General features: G+C 32.2%; 1 protein-coding gene across 1 annotated transcript in view; it reads right to left on the bottom strand.

Annotated features, from left to right (window-relative positions):
• Positions 1-16,280, bottom strand: part of LOC139497798 (uncharacterized) — a 112,253-nt gene extending 95,973 nt beyond the window's left edge. Inside the window, exon 1 of the mRNA XM_071286032.1 lies at positions 16,175-16,280. The gene's annotated coding sequence lies outside the window, so the exon portion shown is untranslated. The remainder of the gene's footprint in view (positions 1-16,174) is intronic.
• Positions 16,281-16,676: the final 396 nt, after the last annotated feature.

Raw genomic sequence — 16,676 nt, 5'->3', positions numbered from 1 at the left:
AACATTTTACATTATCTCCCCTTACCATGCTTATAGAGTTTGAATATTTTACATTATCTCCCCCTATAGAGTTTGAACATTTTACATTTGAAACAAATTTCAATAGTAATTGATCCTATATAGTTCACATATAATGTACACTTACCTATAATAGTAACTTGACTGTACAAGGATCACATTGACCATAATAACAACTTGACTGTACAAGGATCACATTGACTGGACACGGATCTAATAAATACAAATAATAGATGTTCAAAATAAAAATATGGCTAAAAAAGAAAAAGACAAACAACAGTACACAAAACACAAAATTAACTACGGGCTCTCAAGAGCCTGTATCACTCACCTGATTCTACTTGGGTTTTTGAAATCATATAAAAAAATATAAAATTTGGCTAAAAGTAACAACACTTGGCCAGCACCTTATAAGGAAAGGAACATTCATGCTATGTTTGATTTCATTCAATTCAGTGGTTCTTTAGAAGAAGACTTGTATGCATTTCCCATATGGTCCTATGTTAAACTAAGTCCCCCCACTGGCAGCCATCTTGGATGTTGCAATTGCGACAAAGTAACAACACTTGGTCAGCACCTCATAAGAAACATTCATGCTATGTTTTGTTTTATACCATTTAGTGGTTCTCTAAAAGAAGTCATTTGTATGCATTTCCCATAGGGTCCTATGTTAAACTAAGTCCCCCGCTGGCGGCCATCTTAGATAATGGATCGGCTACAAAATAACAACACTTTTGGTAAGTACATTGGAGTAGATTTGATTTCCACCATTTTGAATAAGTGTATAATTATGCTCTTTTAGTTCAAAATAGTGATATTTAAAGTGTTTTCTTTATAAACTTTAAAGAGTGAGGAAAAAATTGAGACAATATATTTATGCATTAATTTATATATTGTCAAAATGTGTAAGACAGAAGACATATTTATTTTATTATTAAGACAATTTATTTTTATTATTAAGACAATTTGTTTAAGAAAGTATTACTAATACAATAAGAATATTCTAATATAATGAATTTGGTATAAAACTAGAGATCTATTCTTATTTACTAGATAACTTCTAAAAAGCAAGGATAAAGCATTCATGTAGTCTGTTGTGAGATGAGATCTTTCAGCAGTATTTTGGCTATAAAAATACACAAGTTAAATTTATTTTTTCTACAATGTGTAATCATCAGTTTGCAATTACCACATAATGCTCAACTTTTAAAGACCTAGCCCTCAACTTGTAATTACCTGGCCCTCATCTATTGGCCACCTAGCCCTCAACATTTAATGACCTAGCCCTCAACTCTAATTGCTCAACTGTTGGACACCTAGCCCTCAACTATGATAATTTCTCAACATTGCTCAACTAATTTGCATAAAGTTGAGCATTGATAGTTGAGGGCTACCTAATTTGCATGGCAAAAAACCAGCTAGCCCTCACCTGGCCCTCAACTATTTGCTCAACTGATGGCCAGCTAGCCCTGTTGAGCAAGGCAGTTGGCCAAGTAATCATTTTTTCTGTATGGGGGTGCAATTGCTTTAAATATAAGTATATAACCTTTTGTAATTGCTTTTCTGAATTCGACAATTGGCCAGTTCAATTTGAAATCCATTTGAATCAAGGTAAGCTTATAAAGATGATCTGTTGAAAAAATACCGAATGGATGATTTTTTTCAGTGGTTAATATGGCAAGCCGTTTTGTTATTTAATCTAACTTCAAGATATCTCATAAACTTTATAAGATATCTTATATAATAGTTCATTAGATATCTTATAAAGTTTATAAGATATCTTACATGCATATGTTATAAAATTTATGAGATATCTTTTATAGTTTATAAGATATCTTTTATAGTTTATAAGATATCTTTTATAGTTTATAAGATATCTTTTATAGTTTATAAGATATCTCATATAGTTTTCTTTATCAGATATCTTATAAATTGTATAAGATATCTTATAAACTATATAAAAGATATCTTATATATAAAGTATATTTATAAGATATCTTATATACTATATATAAGATATCTTATAATCAATATTAGATATCTTCTTTATTATATAAGATATCTATTTATATATGATTTCTTATAAAAAAGATTATTTAAGATATATCTTATTTCTCTAATTCTTCGTCAATTTATCCCTTTCTGCACCCATTGTATAAAAAAAATTTAATCAATGTGTGGTTCCAGGGGTTTATCTGGGTATTTTGGGAAAAAGGACCCTGGCCAGTTTAGGGAATTTTTTAACGCGGTTTTCAATGAAATTGGGAAAAACAACCAATATACCAGATGTTAGTTTTAGTGTGATTAGTTCATAAAATTATTTTTTGTTGGTGAAAATAAAGTAAGGACTACACCTTCTTTGTTTGTTGAATATAACAACATGGCATTTCAGTTTATTTGAGTATCAAAATAATGAGTTCCAACTCCTTAAAGGATTGTTACATTTTTTTGATTTTGACATGAAAATTTGTGAAATAAAATATTTTAAGTTCTGTATAAAATATATCCTGTTTCTATTTTCTTTTTTATATATCTTTTAGTTTTCAATTTTAGTGTTGCTATGATAGCTGTCACATGTTTGGTTCTTTTCATTTTTTATTTACTGTATTTGATTGACAAACCCGGATTTATATACTTGTCCGTTTCCGGATTTGACCTGGTTTTAGTTTATTCCCACACTTCCTGTTTATTTATTTATGCATATGGCAGCCATTGTTTGTCAATGTTGTTTTCTTTCAATATGTTTCAACTTGGATTTACACATTACTTGTTGGCGATCTTTTTACATAAAGCTAGCGGTTGAATAAAATAAACATCTCTGTCATGAATAATAAAGATTAAAATGAATTTTGTGATCATTTGGGAATTTTGCTGCCAAAATTGGGAAAAATGTAGGGTTTTTGCCGTTGGGAATGGGTCCGAATACCGTACCCTGTGGAATGCTAGAAAAATCCATGGTGGTTCGTTTGATCTCAGTACTTCATTGGTTAAAATCCGATTATGACATCGAATGTTCTTGTTTTCCTCTGAATTTCCGATTGTGACGGCATGAAAAAAGGCGACCATGTCTGATGACGTCACATAGAAAGAACACATCTTTTTGCAGATCATTTGAAAAGAAGGAATAAGTGTGCCTGCATAATGTTAGAAAATCATTAGAGAAACAGATTCCACCACCAAATCTCGTGTAATACGATATTTATCCACTCTCGACAGTTAAATTTTAAATATTTAAAATGCTCCGGCAAGCCTTGCGTTTTAAATTTGAAAATTTAATTGTCTCGAGTGGATAAATATCATATTACACTCAATGAAGTGGTAGAATCTATATATATTATATAAGATATATTATTAGAGACATGGTATAGAAATTATAAGATAATTCATATAATATATCTTATATAATTTTCTTAAGATGATATCCAATAAACTATATAAGATATCTTGTATAAAAAATATTTATAAGATATTTCATATACTTAATGAGATATCTTATAAACTTTAGAAGATATCTTATAAAGTATATAAGATATCTTATATACTAAGTATAAAGTATATAAGATATCTTATAAAGTTTTTAAACTTTATAAGATATCTCATATAAGGCCAATTAAAATTAATTGATAGATTTTCATCCCCGCCCGCCCCTCTGAAATCGTCCCGCCCCGATTTTTTTTATTTTGGAAAAATTACGATTTACGGATTTTGTTCATGTCTGTTACCGGTAAACATCGATATGTTCGTTTCATTCAAAACTTCCTGTTTCATATTTCGGTTTTGTATTCCTTCGAGTTATCTAACGAAAATGATTAAGTCGACATATTCTGCAGCTCTATGATGTCAACATCATGTACCGAGAATAGATATAGTTTACGAGAAGGGCATGAAATATTCAGGTTTATACGAGTTGAACGCTGTGTCCAAGAACGCAAATCGTGATATGTCACATTAGAAAACCATTTTTTAGCTCACCTGACCTGAAAGGTCAAGTGAGCTTTTCTCATCACTTGGCGTCCGTCGTCCGTAAACTTTTACAAAAATCTTCTCCTCTGAAACTACTGGGCCAAATTCTACCAAACTTGGCCACAATCATCCTTGGGATATCTAGTTTAAAAAATGTGTGGCGTGACCCGTCAAACCAACCAAGATGGCCACCATGGCTAAAAATAGAACATAGGGGTAAAATGCAGTTTTTGGCTTATAACTCAAAAACCAAAGCATTTAGAGCAAATCTGACAGGAGTAAAATTGTTTATCAGGTGAAGATCTATCTGCCCTGAAATTTTCAGACGAATCGGATAACCTGTTGTTGGGTTGCTGCCCCTGAAATGGTTATTTTAAGGAAATTTTGCAGTTTTTGGTTATTATCTTGAATACTATTATAGATAGAGATAAACTGTAAACAGCAATAATGTTCAGCAGAGTAAGACCTACAAATAAGTCAACATGACCAAAATTGCCAGTCGACCCCTTAAGGAGTTATTGCCCTTTATAGTCAATTTTTAACAACTTTTCATCATTTTTTGTAACTTTTCTAAAAATCTTCTTCTCTAAAACTACTTTGCCAAATTTAATCAAACTTGGCGACAATTATCATTGTGGTTTATAGTTTGAAAAATGTGTCCGATGACCCAGCCTACCAAACAAAATGGCCGACATGGCTAAAATTAGAACATAGTGGTAAAATGCAGTTTTTGCTTTATATCTTTGAAACCAAGACATTTAGGGCAAATCTTTCAAGATTTTAATGTCCATCAGAATAAGATATATCCCCTCACAAATTTTCAGTTGAATCGGACAACCTGTTGTTGGGTTGCTGCCCTTAAATTGGTTATTTTAAGAAAATTATAGATAGAGATAAACTGTAAACAGCAATAATGTTCAGTAAAGTAAGATCTACAAATAAGTCAGCATGATCAAAATTGTTAGAGGACCCCCTAAGGAGTTATTGCCCTTTAGAGTCAATATTAAACAACTTTTCCTCATTTTTGTAACTTGTATAAAAATCTTTTCTAAAACTACTTGGCCAAATTTAACCAAACTTGGCCACAATCATAATACTAGGGTATCTATTTTTAAAAAGAGTGTCTAATGACCCCGCCTACCAACAAAGATGGCCGACATCAGTAAACACATTAACAGGTGAGTGACACAGGCTCTTGAGAGCCTCTAGTTTTTATTTATGATCATTTATACAATGACTTTGTGTCAGGAAATTTGGACTATGAATTCAACGATATCGAAAGCGCAAGAATCGTTGAACACATTGGTACAAAAAACATGTCAGGATTATAGAAATTATAAGGAATTGACACCAGCACGAACTTGTTAGATTGATGACCGTATATTGAGCTAAAACAAGGGTCGACAAACATTAATATTATAGCAATTCCTTAGACTTTAATACCCATGGCTGTTGTTTTTTGTTGACAAACAGCAAACACCCTCTGTCCCAATACCCTCAATATAGTCATTAAACAACAACTTCTTTTTAGTTCAGTTCATGTTTTACATCATAATTGTATTTGCATCTTGCTTTAGCACCAACCCTATTGCTTTCAACATTGTTGGAGTTTTCATTTAATTCTGTACTCATAATACTTGTATTGCATATATTTGTACAAGTTTACTTAATTTTATGGGAACTTCAAACCATCGCTTAGAAAGCAAAATAAATTTGGTGTAGGAATAGTCCAACTGAAGAGAGCATTAATTTTCTCCATGTTTTTGATGTTTACTATAGATAGGTTTTTAAAGTAGCAATTACATGTAAAACAGTCAATTGTGGTTGCCTATCAGAGATATTTATTTTTAAAGAGTTTGAAAATTTATGAACGATTCCTTATATATATATACATGTATATACAATATACATGATATATTAGCTTATTTTACACTTGTTTATACCCCTGCGGTATAAAGAATTCGTCACTAGAGGGTTTCTAATGAAATAAAATTTAAAAAATAAAATCCTCCCACCCGCCCCATTTTTTTCAAAAATTTGGATGAAAATCTACTAATTAATTTTAGTTGGCCTAATATAAGATATCTCATATAATATATAAGATAGCTTTAAAAAAATAAATTATATAAGATATCTCATACATTAAATGAGATATCTTATAAAAATCTAATATGTTATATAAGATATCTTATATATTATGAGATAATTTGAGAAAATTTGAAATTCGAATAAATAGCTAAACTGCTTAAGTGCCATAGGTTTATGTTAGCTGGTACATATGCCTTGTTTACCAAAGTTAAGATGATAGTGCATCATGTGCAATGGTATTCATGTATTACAACTTCCCTGGTCTGAATCCAATAACTTCTTCAAGCAGTGTTCAGGTGAAACTTAATATACATTTTCCGTTTTTACAGGTCAGGAAAATTATATTATTTCGTTTTAGATTGTATGCATAAAAAATTCCCAATTGGGATAAAAATTCCCAATTTGATGTTCAAGGGACCCATTTGAAAACACCTGGAATCATCCCTGCGCTTAGATATCGTCAAATGGATTTCCGATCGTGCTCCGTGCAACCATGTTTGTGTACACAAATGTGTAATGTTCCTCCAATAATAGGAGCACCTGTATATTTTTGGGACGTCTCAGGTGTTTCCCTATGATAATAGCACCATGCGATCTAACTGATAATCCGAAAAACATAAATAACCATCATTCATGATATAATTTTTTTATAAACACCTTTAAATTTGTGAAATTTGGCTAGTACAGATGAGATTAATTTTAAGGGCATCCGATACAGTTTCTCGATATAATGTCATTTTTATAATTTTGAAATATGTTGTAGGCCTTGGCGAGTTATAAAATAAAACACAAAATAAAACATAGGTCACCGTGCTTGTTTTCGAGAAAATTGAGGCTGAAAATTGGGGATTTGTGCAATTTTGTAAAAAAATTAGGCAATGTTATAAAATTTTTGGAGCAGATATTCTTCGTCGTATATTATTAAGATCGGGTTCAATCTGAAGCTGTGATAAGTGGCAATAAGGAAAAAAATAAATCACTATACGAATAACTATAAAATTATTCAAGTCTTGCTTGACATTGCGGACCAGATGCTCAAAGTGGTATTTTTCTAAACCTAAAAAAATGGAAAAAAACTGTTTCTGAAAATGTAATTTTTATCATTTTTCTGCATAAACAGCATTTTGTCATGCTTTCTCCAAATCTCAAATAAAAAATATAGGTCACCGTGCTGGATTCAATGTTAATCACGATTTATCCTAAAAAAATTGCGTCACCCCTTTGTAACCTCAACGTTAGCGCTAAAGTGCACGACGTCGCTGGCAGACAATTTCGACGTTATCGCTTCAAATTACCGGCGACATTTTTCAGATGTATAAATATTACTTGTAAAGTACTATCTATAAATTGGTAACATTGTTTTCGGAAGTAAAATCATGTGAATAACAAATTCCTCTCTGTGTTTGTGGTCTAAGTGAGAAACTTCTCAAGAAAAGTTATTACGGACTGTTGATAATTTTTACGGCTTTCAAAAATTTAAGACTCAGCAATTTAGAACATGACATACAGGTACATTTACTGTACACACTCGTTTATTATTTCATACTGTATGATGATGACCTCTAGATGTTGTTCTTTGTTTTGTTTTGTTTGGTTGGAATGGCTGCTGTTTCATTACACATACTCCTTAATATCCTTTAATTCACGTTTTTTATCACTGAGAAAATCCGTTTTTGTTGATACGAATTTTAAAAAAGTTAGCGTCCTTTGGACAGTAATCAAATTTGCCGTTACTTTTCTCGTTTGAGTTGTTTTACCTTGTCATTTCGGGACCTTTTATAGCTGACTATGCGGTATGGGCTTTGCTCATTGTTGAAGACCTATAGTTGTTAATTTCTGTGTCATGTTTGTCTCTTGATGAGAGTTGTCTAATTGGCAATTATATCACATCTTCTGTTTTATGTGGTCAGAAAACAGAAGCAAAATGTTACAAAGGAGAATCTTCAATTTGCTAATGGATGCTTTTGTCCAGACAGAGAAACTATAATTTTGAAATTTTTGATTTGGCAAAAAAATGATTGAATTAATAGCGAGAGGACTTGATATATTACGATTAGTTGCAATTAAAATCATTCTCTCATAGCCTAATTTTATTGGTAAATAACTATATATTTTTTCACCACAGCGCGTACATAAAATACCGCATGTCCATTCCCCTGTCTGTCCTTCCGGACTTCTGGTTAATTAGATTTTTCAAGTGTACAATTCTTGCCAACTTTCTATAAAACTGATATCGTATGGACACGTTCGAAAATCAGTGCATATCAACTATTCTTTAAAAGAGTTATGCCATTTGGAAATATTAATTATATTAAAATTGCATTGTATTTTCTGTCATTCCGTCATTTCTCTAATATATCCTTAAAAAAAATAAAGAAAAAATAAACAGCTGCGCTTCGAGCGCATGATACGCCCTTCGTCTCATGAAAAAAAAACCAACATAATATATGTTTTTAAAATAACACGGGGGTCCTACGGAAGTCATGCTAGGTATATCCTGACTCATTCATTATTCTTGCTCAATAATAAGTTTATATATCACAACATGTTTTATATGATCCCCAAATTGAAGCTAAATAAAAAGTCAAGAACTCAAAAATGAATTAAAAAATCATCACGAAAAAGTATACAGATCTTAAGAATAATTTAACTAAAAAGTATGTGAAGTTCTATGCAATTATTATATATAGTTTCTGAGATACGGCGCGACATGTGAACCCCCAGCCCCTTTTTGTCATAAACTCAATAACTCTAAAATCAAATTCTGAATCATTCTCAAAAGTATATACAAGTTCTTCAGAATTATATAACTAAGAAGTGCGTAAAGTTTAGAGCAATAGTCATAAAACGTTTTCTAGATGCAGTGCGAACTGTAAAAAAACTGTTCTAGTTACAAAGTCCTGTAACTTATAAAGTTCACCAAAAATGATACAGACCGTTTGACCATCATGACTGAAAAAACAACCATGTTCAGTTTAATGATAATATGCTGTACCATATTTACGACGGACAGACGGACGCGGGCATTTCTATACCATTTTATTACGGGTGCATAAACATATTTTTTGCTATTGCCTTTTGTTAGATAAACTACGTGCAACATGGAGGAAATAGAAACTTTGTTCTTTTATAAAAGTTGTATCATTGTTTGTATTAGCGGCATACCATTATTTTTTGTTTACATAAATAAATTAAATAAATTTTTCAGAAAGGAAATTGACTTCTTCGTGTACATACATTTTCGGTATTAGTTTTTAAATATCATTGGTTTTCTGTGCTGTAATAAAAAATCGGATCCGGACCAAATCGTGGATAATAAAATTTTAATTGACATGCATGATATTAGTAACACCAAAAGGGTCAGTCGTCTTGAGATTGCTCACTATACGATATTTGTTGAAGATCTCAAAGAAACAGTAATTTGTTTTATTTCTTATTAGGCCAATTAAAATTAATTGATAGATTTTCATCCCCGCCCGCCCCTCTGAAATCGTACCGCCCCGATTTTTTTTATTTTGAAAAATTTATGATTTCCGGATTTTGTTCGTTTCCGTTACCGGTAACCGTCAATAATTTCGTTTCATACTAACTTCCTGTTTCAAATTTCGGTTTTCATATTATTTGTTTCGGGTACGTTAAAATGATTATGTTGATAAATTCAGCTACTCAGTGATTACAATATCATCTACGGAGAATAGAGATAGATTACCAGAAGGGCATAAAATATTCGGGTTACGAGGGATACGCTGTGTCCAAGAACGCAAATTCACAAACTTGAAATTTCTGTCTGAGAAAACCGTTGATTTTTTTAATAATACATCGACGTTGTGTCAGCAAATTTGGGCTGTGAATGATTTCCAAAGCGGAAGAATTGTGGAACAAATTGTTAGAAAAAATATAAACTGGATTAAAGAAACTGACAAAAGCACGAACTTGTTATATCTATGACTGTATATTGAGATAAAAAAAGTCAGCAAACATAAACATTGTGTTATACCTTATAGAAAGCCCTTAGATTTACCTATGGCTATTGGTTTTGTTTATATATGCTTCAGTCTTGCATAACTTGAGAATCTTAAAAGTGCCAACCCTACTATTCTTAACACTGTTAGAGTTCTCATTTCATTCATTATACTTCTGTTGCATACCATTGCATTTGTATAATGTTATGGGGACTATAAACCATCGCGTAGAAAGCAAAAACAATTTGCAGTTGGTAGTCTAACTCAGAATAGAGAATTTCTCCATGATTTTACTGTTTACTGAAAATAGGTTTCTAATGTAGCAATTGTATGTAGAACAGTCGTTGCCAATCAGAGATATTTATCTAAGAATTTGAAATATAATGTACAATTCTTTACATGTTTACACATGTACATAATACAAGCTTATTACAACACTTGCATACATATGAAGTTCACGTCACAAGAAGGTTTCATATTAAATAAAATTTAAAATATAAAATCCTCCCACCCGCCCCATTTTTTTCAAAACTTTGGATGAAAATCTACTAATTAATTTTAGTTGGCCTTATGTTATTAGACTGTTATCCTGGTATAATCAAATGCACTGACTAATATTAATGGCGTAGAAATTAGCATGCGGGAGAAACAGAAATTGGAGCATGGAAATTCCACATTACGTTTCGTATTACGGAAAATGACATGCATTACGTCCTGCAAAAAGTGATGTTTTGCGGGAATTCAAACGCTTAACGTCGCACCAAGAGTTAACTCCCTTGAAACTGTATCGAATGCCCTTAACTCTAAAAATAATCTCATTTAGTTTAGCTTGCTATTATTTCGATTGAAGAACCCCAAACACTTTTAGGAATATAGTTTTTGTCTCCATAAAAGACGCTTAACTGTCCTTGTCATTTTTTGGTCTTTGGCTCATTTTGACATTTTGTATGACTTCAGGGATTTGTTGTTTTGTTCTATGAATTAATGATACTCTAATATACTGTTATTCTTGTCACCGTGATGAAGTTATAATAATACAAGAAGTGCAGAGGAAATGCCTGAAATGTCCTCTGATACGGAACGTCTAGAATAAGTATGGTATAATAATACCGCGGGGTATATGCTAGTGGAGAACAAGCTTGTATAATGTATATACATGTTGTATAAGGAATCTGACACTATTTTTTAAACTCTTAAATAAAAATCCCTGATTGGCAACCACTGTTATACATGTAATTGCCGCTTTAGAAACCTATTTATAGTATGCATCAAATGGAAGAGAAATGCTCTCTTCAGTTGGACTAGACCTACACCAAATTTATTTTACTTTCTAAGCAATGGTTTGTAGTCCACATAAAATCAATAAAATGTATTGGTACAATTGTATGCAACACAAGTATTATGAGTACAAAATAAAATGTAAACTCAGTGTGGAAAGTAATTATGTGATGTAAAACATGAACTTAACCAAAAAGTAGTTGTTGTTTAATGACTAAATTGAGGGTATTGGGACAGTTACAGAGGGTGTTTGCTGTTTGTCAACAAAAACAACAGCCATGGGTTAATATAAGAAATTCCCGAATTAAAATGCGTGTTTGTCGACTTTTTTTTCTCAATATACGGTCATAAATCAAACAAATTCGTGCTTGTGTCAATTTCTTTAATCATGTTAATCCAGTCATGTCTTTTGTACCAATTTGTTCTACGATTCTTGCGCTTTGGATATCATTTACAGTCCAAATTTCCTGACACAAAGTCATCATATAAATAAAGAAAAAACACAGTTTTCGATTCACTTGTGACTACCGCAATTTGCGTTAAATGACAAGGCGTTTTACTCGTTACTCGAATATTTCATGCCCTTCTCGTTATCAATCTCTATTCTCGGTAGATGTTGTTATCATAGAGCAGCAGAATATGACGACTCAATCATATCGTCATTAGATTACTCGGAGAAATACAAAAACGAAATTTGAATCAGGAAGTGTTGAATGAAGCGAAATTATCGATGGTTCCCGGTAACGGACATGATAAAATCCGGAAATCGTATTTTTGTTAAATAAAAAAAATCGGGGCGGGACGATTTCAGCATTTTCAGAGGGGTGGGCGGGGATGAAAATCTAGCAATTAATTTTAATTGGCCTAAGTACCAACATCTCTTTGCCAAAATATACTGATACTTTTTATTTTTATTTTTACAGAAGTCAATTCAAATGGCCCACTTATTTGACAACATGGCCCATTAGTTTTTAAAATGGCCCATTGAATTTAATTTTGAGGGGCCCTGGCAGGGTTGACAAAGTATAACCCGCCCGGGTTTTACTGGGCAGGAAAACCCGGGCTGGGCATTACTGGGCAATATGATTTTTTAAGCTTATTTCAACAATAAATAGTAAAGACTTGTTGTAGTTTCATAGTATTATAGCTAAATATATACATTTTATACAGATAACCATTGAGAGTCATTTAAAAAATCAATTTCATTCTCTTCTCTACTTAAATTTCATGTAGGCAAAACACAAGATTTACACATTTTAGGATTCTTTGTTAATTTGATTTCCAAGCATTGTTTCAATAATCAAAACATTTTATTGCATTGTTAATGTGGATTGTAAATTAGATTGCTAAATAAACACCCTACAGGGTCTTGTCATTAACTCTTATAGAAATGAAAAGGCTGATTATTGTTATATAAACATATCTATGTTATAATCTGAATAATTACTTGTCTTATTAATTAGTTATGTACATTTGTACATATAAATTATTTCAAAGTAATTTTTATTACATGTCATTTGTCAATTCTTTATATAGTTGAAAAAAAAATCACAGAGTTGTTAGAATAATTCTTTCTCAAATATATATATATATAGGACTCTCAAACAAGTAAACATACATGTAGTTATAAATAAAAATAGGTTTATATATATCTTAAATGTATTGCATTTGTGTTTGATAAATGAATCCTCTTTAAAATTCAGGCCAGTATTCTATATTACCCAGTATTGCCCAGTATTACCCAGTAAAACCCAATAAAACCCGGGTTTTCCCAGTATTTCCCACTGGGCTAGGCAATACTCATAAAACCCAGGTTTTAGCCAACCCTGAGGGGCCCTTGGCCCATAGGGAAAAAACCCTTCCAGATCACTGTCAGATTATATCTGAAAAAAGTTAGGGTAGGTAGGTAGGGATTTTTTTTTTTTTTTTTTTTTTTTTTTTTACATTGAGTCTATGGGAGCAACATTCTGACTTTAACAGTGCTTAATGAAAAATGACAATAAAATCTTTGGGCTTAAACTAAAATATTGTTTGTTTGCCCTTTACCGACCGACCCTATATATTCGTTCCGCCTGAAAATCTTTTATTTGTGTTTACCAGCAAGATTTTATTTTATTTTATTTTTTGTTCCTACCAAAAATCTTATATTTGTATTTCCCGCTCAAACTTTTCTACCGGAATTCTCAGGTTTTATCTTTCCTGTATAAGGTCTAGTCCGTTTGGTATCACATGAGCGTTTGACATGAATGAACACTTGCATTTGGAGTTTCAAAGCATCTGTTTGAAATCGATGTTGAAGGCTTTGAAATCATGATTTAACGAACGTTACTCTGTGTCTTTATCATGTTTATACATGAAGAGCAGGGTTCATTCAAAAAAAGTTCGTCCAATACTAAATTATCAACCTGTGTACAAAATATTTTGTAAACAGACTTTGTATCCTATGTAGGGATGGCCTTTGCCTTTGGTGTTCCGTAGATTAGGATGATTATGTTAATGATGCCTTCGACCAGCATTGATATATTCTGATTTATATCTGACATGAACCAAAGGTCTGTTATTTAAAAGGGGAGAATATTTAGCAGTAAAATCGCCAAGTTTTTCCATACAGATCATTTATAAATGCAGTGTAAAATACGTGACAATTGAGTTTCAAGTCTTGTAGCATTTTTATTGGAAACACAGGCACACACAAAAATTTAAACACTCTAGAGAATTTTTCTACTAGTAATGTACAATGTATTTCTGCCCGGACATATTTTACCAGAACAAAGTTATCTCTTACCTGCTTACAGAAAAACTTTAGGTCTAGGTAAGCGTTCAAGGTACATGGTACTATTAGTGCAAGTTAAAATTCTTAAAAATTCCAGGTATGTAAAGGTTTAAAATATGCCGCACAGCCCTATATTTTGAAATTTGAAAAAAATTGTAGTGCATATGAATTAACTTCACATTCTACATGATATTTTCTTTTCAAAACTTGGGACTAATAGTCCTAGAAACTTATTAGCAAAAGCATACTTAAACAAAAGCAATACAGACAAAAATGACATCATGCAGATTTTGTATCTATAAAATAAAATATTATACCTACCTGTCTACCCATGACAAAAATTGTACCGAGCTAAGTTATTTTTGGGGAAAGAAAAATAAGATATTTTACCTACCTACCTACCCTGTTTCAAAACATAGGGTCGGAAAAGGGCAAACAAACAATATTTTAATTTAGGCCTTAGGGTAGGCTGTTTTTAACTCGAAAAAGTAGGGACAGTAGGGTTACTGGAACCACACATATATTTTTATTTGGCCATGTTGGCCTAAGAAACATGGATAATTAGTAATTCACTTGCAAGTGAATGAGTCGACCTCTTTAAATCCGTATTCATGTGAACTTCAATTTAACCACAGCTAGAGACTGACAACGCATGCATTGTACGTGTACGGGTTATTTAAAGAAAAAGAATGTCAACAATGAAAGTGAAACTACGGTAAATAATTTGATAACTAATTCGATGCACATAAAATCATTCTTATACGGTTAAAAACAATGAGAAACATCTATTTTTAATCTATTAACTAAAACCAAACAGACCTATAAAAAATCCAATTGCACGTGTTGGTTTAATCTAATCATATCTTTATTAATGTTTACATCTCTTATTTGGTCATCTGAGGTCAAATCGATAGGTAATTAGATGGCGTTTGGACTAAAATACACATGAAACATATCTATTTATTATCTGACTACCCCATGCTCTGTAAACTGTTAATTTTAGACTTTTGATAGTTTGGATAAATGTTTTACAATGTTATAAATCAAATATGAGAATTTGAGTCAAATCGGTGACCATGAATTTGACAGCTAGTGCCCCTTTAATCTGAAACTCCCACTTTCATTTTCTATGTTTAGTAACCGTGAAATTGGGATCAAAAGTCTAATTTTGCTTTAAAATTAGAAAGATCATATCATAAGCAGTACTTAGTTTAAAGTTGATTGGACTTCAGCTTCATCAAAAACTACCTTGACCAAAAACTTTAACCTGATACTCCCCCTTTCATTTTCTATGTTCAGTGGACCGTGAGATTGGGGTCAAAAGTCTAATTTGGCTTTAAAATAAGAAAGCTCATATCATAAGCAACAAGTGAACTAAGTTTCAAGTTGATTGGACTTCAGCTTCATCAAAAACTACCTTGACCAAAAACTTTAATCTGAAACTCCCACTTTCATTTCTATGTTCAGTGGACCATGAAATTGGGGTCAAAAGTCTAATTTGGCTTTAAAATTAGAAAGATCATATCATATTGATTAAAGCAACAAGTGTACTAAGTTTCAAGTTGATTGGACTTCAGCTTCATCAAAAACTTCCTTGACCAAAAACTTTAACCTGAACGGACGCAGGCAAATGAAGGGACGTCAAATGAACGAACGAACGCACCCACAGACAAGAAAACATAACAGTGGCGGATCCAGCAGCGTTCCGGGGGTTGGAACCCCCCCTTTTTTTTTTGGCCGATCAATGCATTTGAATGAGAGCATATAGTTGAACCCCCCTTTTTTACTCTGTGTTAGGGAACCCCCCTTTTTAAAATGGCTGGATCCGCCACTGCATAATGCCCCTCTACTATCGTAGGTGAGGTGGAGCATAAAAATACACTATCAAAAGGACGATTAAAATAAAGCTTCCGAACTTATTCAATACAAAACCTTTGATGCGAACATGTGGCCTTTTGTGGGGTGCGAATGAGAGCGAACGTGAATATTTGGGCGAACGGACCCGGATTGGAACCAAGACAACATGGGTCAACTTTATCATAATGTACGTCCGTCCTTTATCTTAATTAAAATCTCTGTGTTCTCACAATACCTTGATATATCTTTGACTAGGTTTTTACCCAAATCGTATGTTTTACTTTTTCTTTCACAGGAAACATATTTTTGTCAGGGGCGCGAAATGGATGCGTATAATATACGGGAAGGTCTAAAACGCGGAAGTGGAAAACGCGGAAGTGAAAAGTGGGTGTATTATAACTAATATCTCTGGAACCGCTAAAGCTAAATTAATAAATAAAACTAATTTTGAAAGTTAATGTAATAGACTATCATATAAAATTAAAACATTATATATTTAAATATGCTTTTTTACCGAAAAGTTGACCGGAAGTCTTTCTTAGCGTGACTCTGGCAACACATTTTTGAACACTAAAATTTAAATTCACGAAAAAACATATAACCCGGTCAAAATCTGTAAACTGATTCTTCAAGACAATTTAATGACAAATAATGTGATATAAAATAAATACAATATACAACTCGTTTCAGGTGTTGTTTCTCCGGACAATCTGAAGTCAGATGAGTTTTTTTTCGCA

This window comes from Mytilus edulis, chromosome 12, assembly GCF_963676685.1.
Source record: "Mytilus edulis chromosome 12, xbMytEdul2.2, whole genome shotgun sequence".
Taxonomy (NCBI): Eukaryota; Metazoa; Mollusca; class Bivalvia; order Mytilida; family Mytilidae; genus Mytilus; species Mytilus edulis.
Note: the sequence above shows the minus strand (reverse complement) of the source record. Positions and strands in the feature narration are given on the sequence as shown.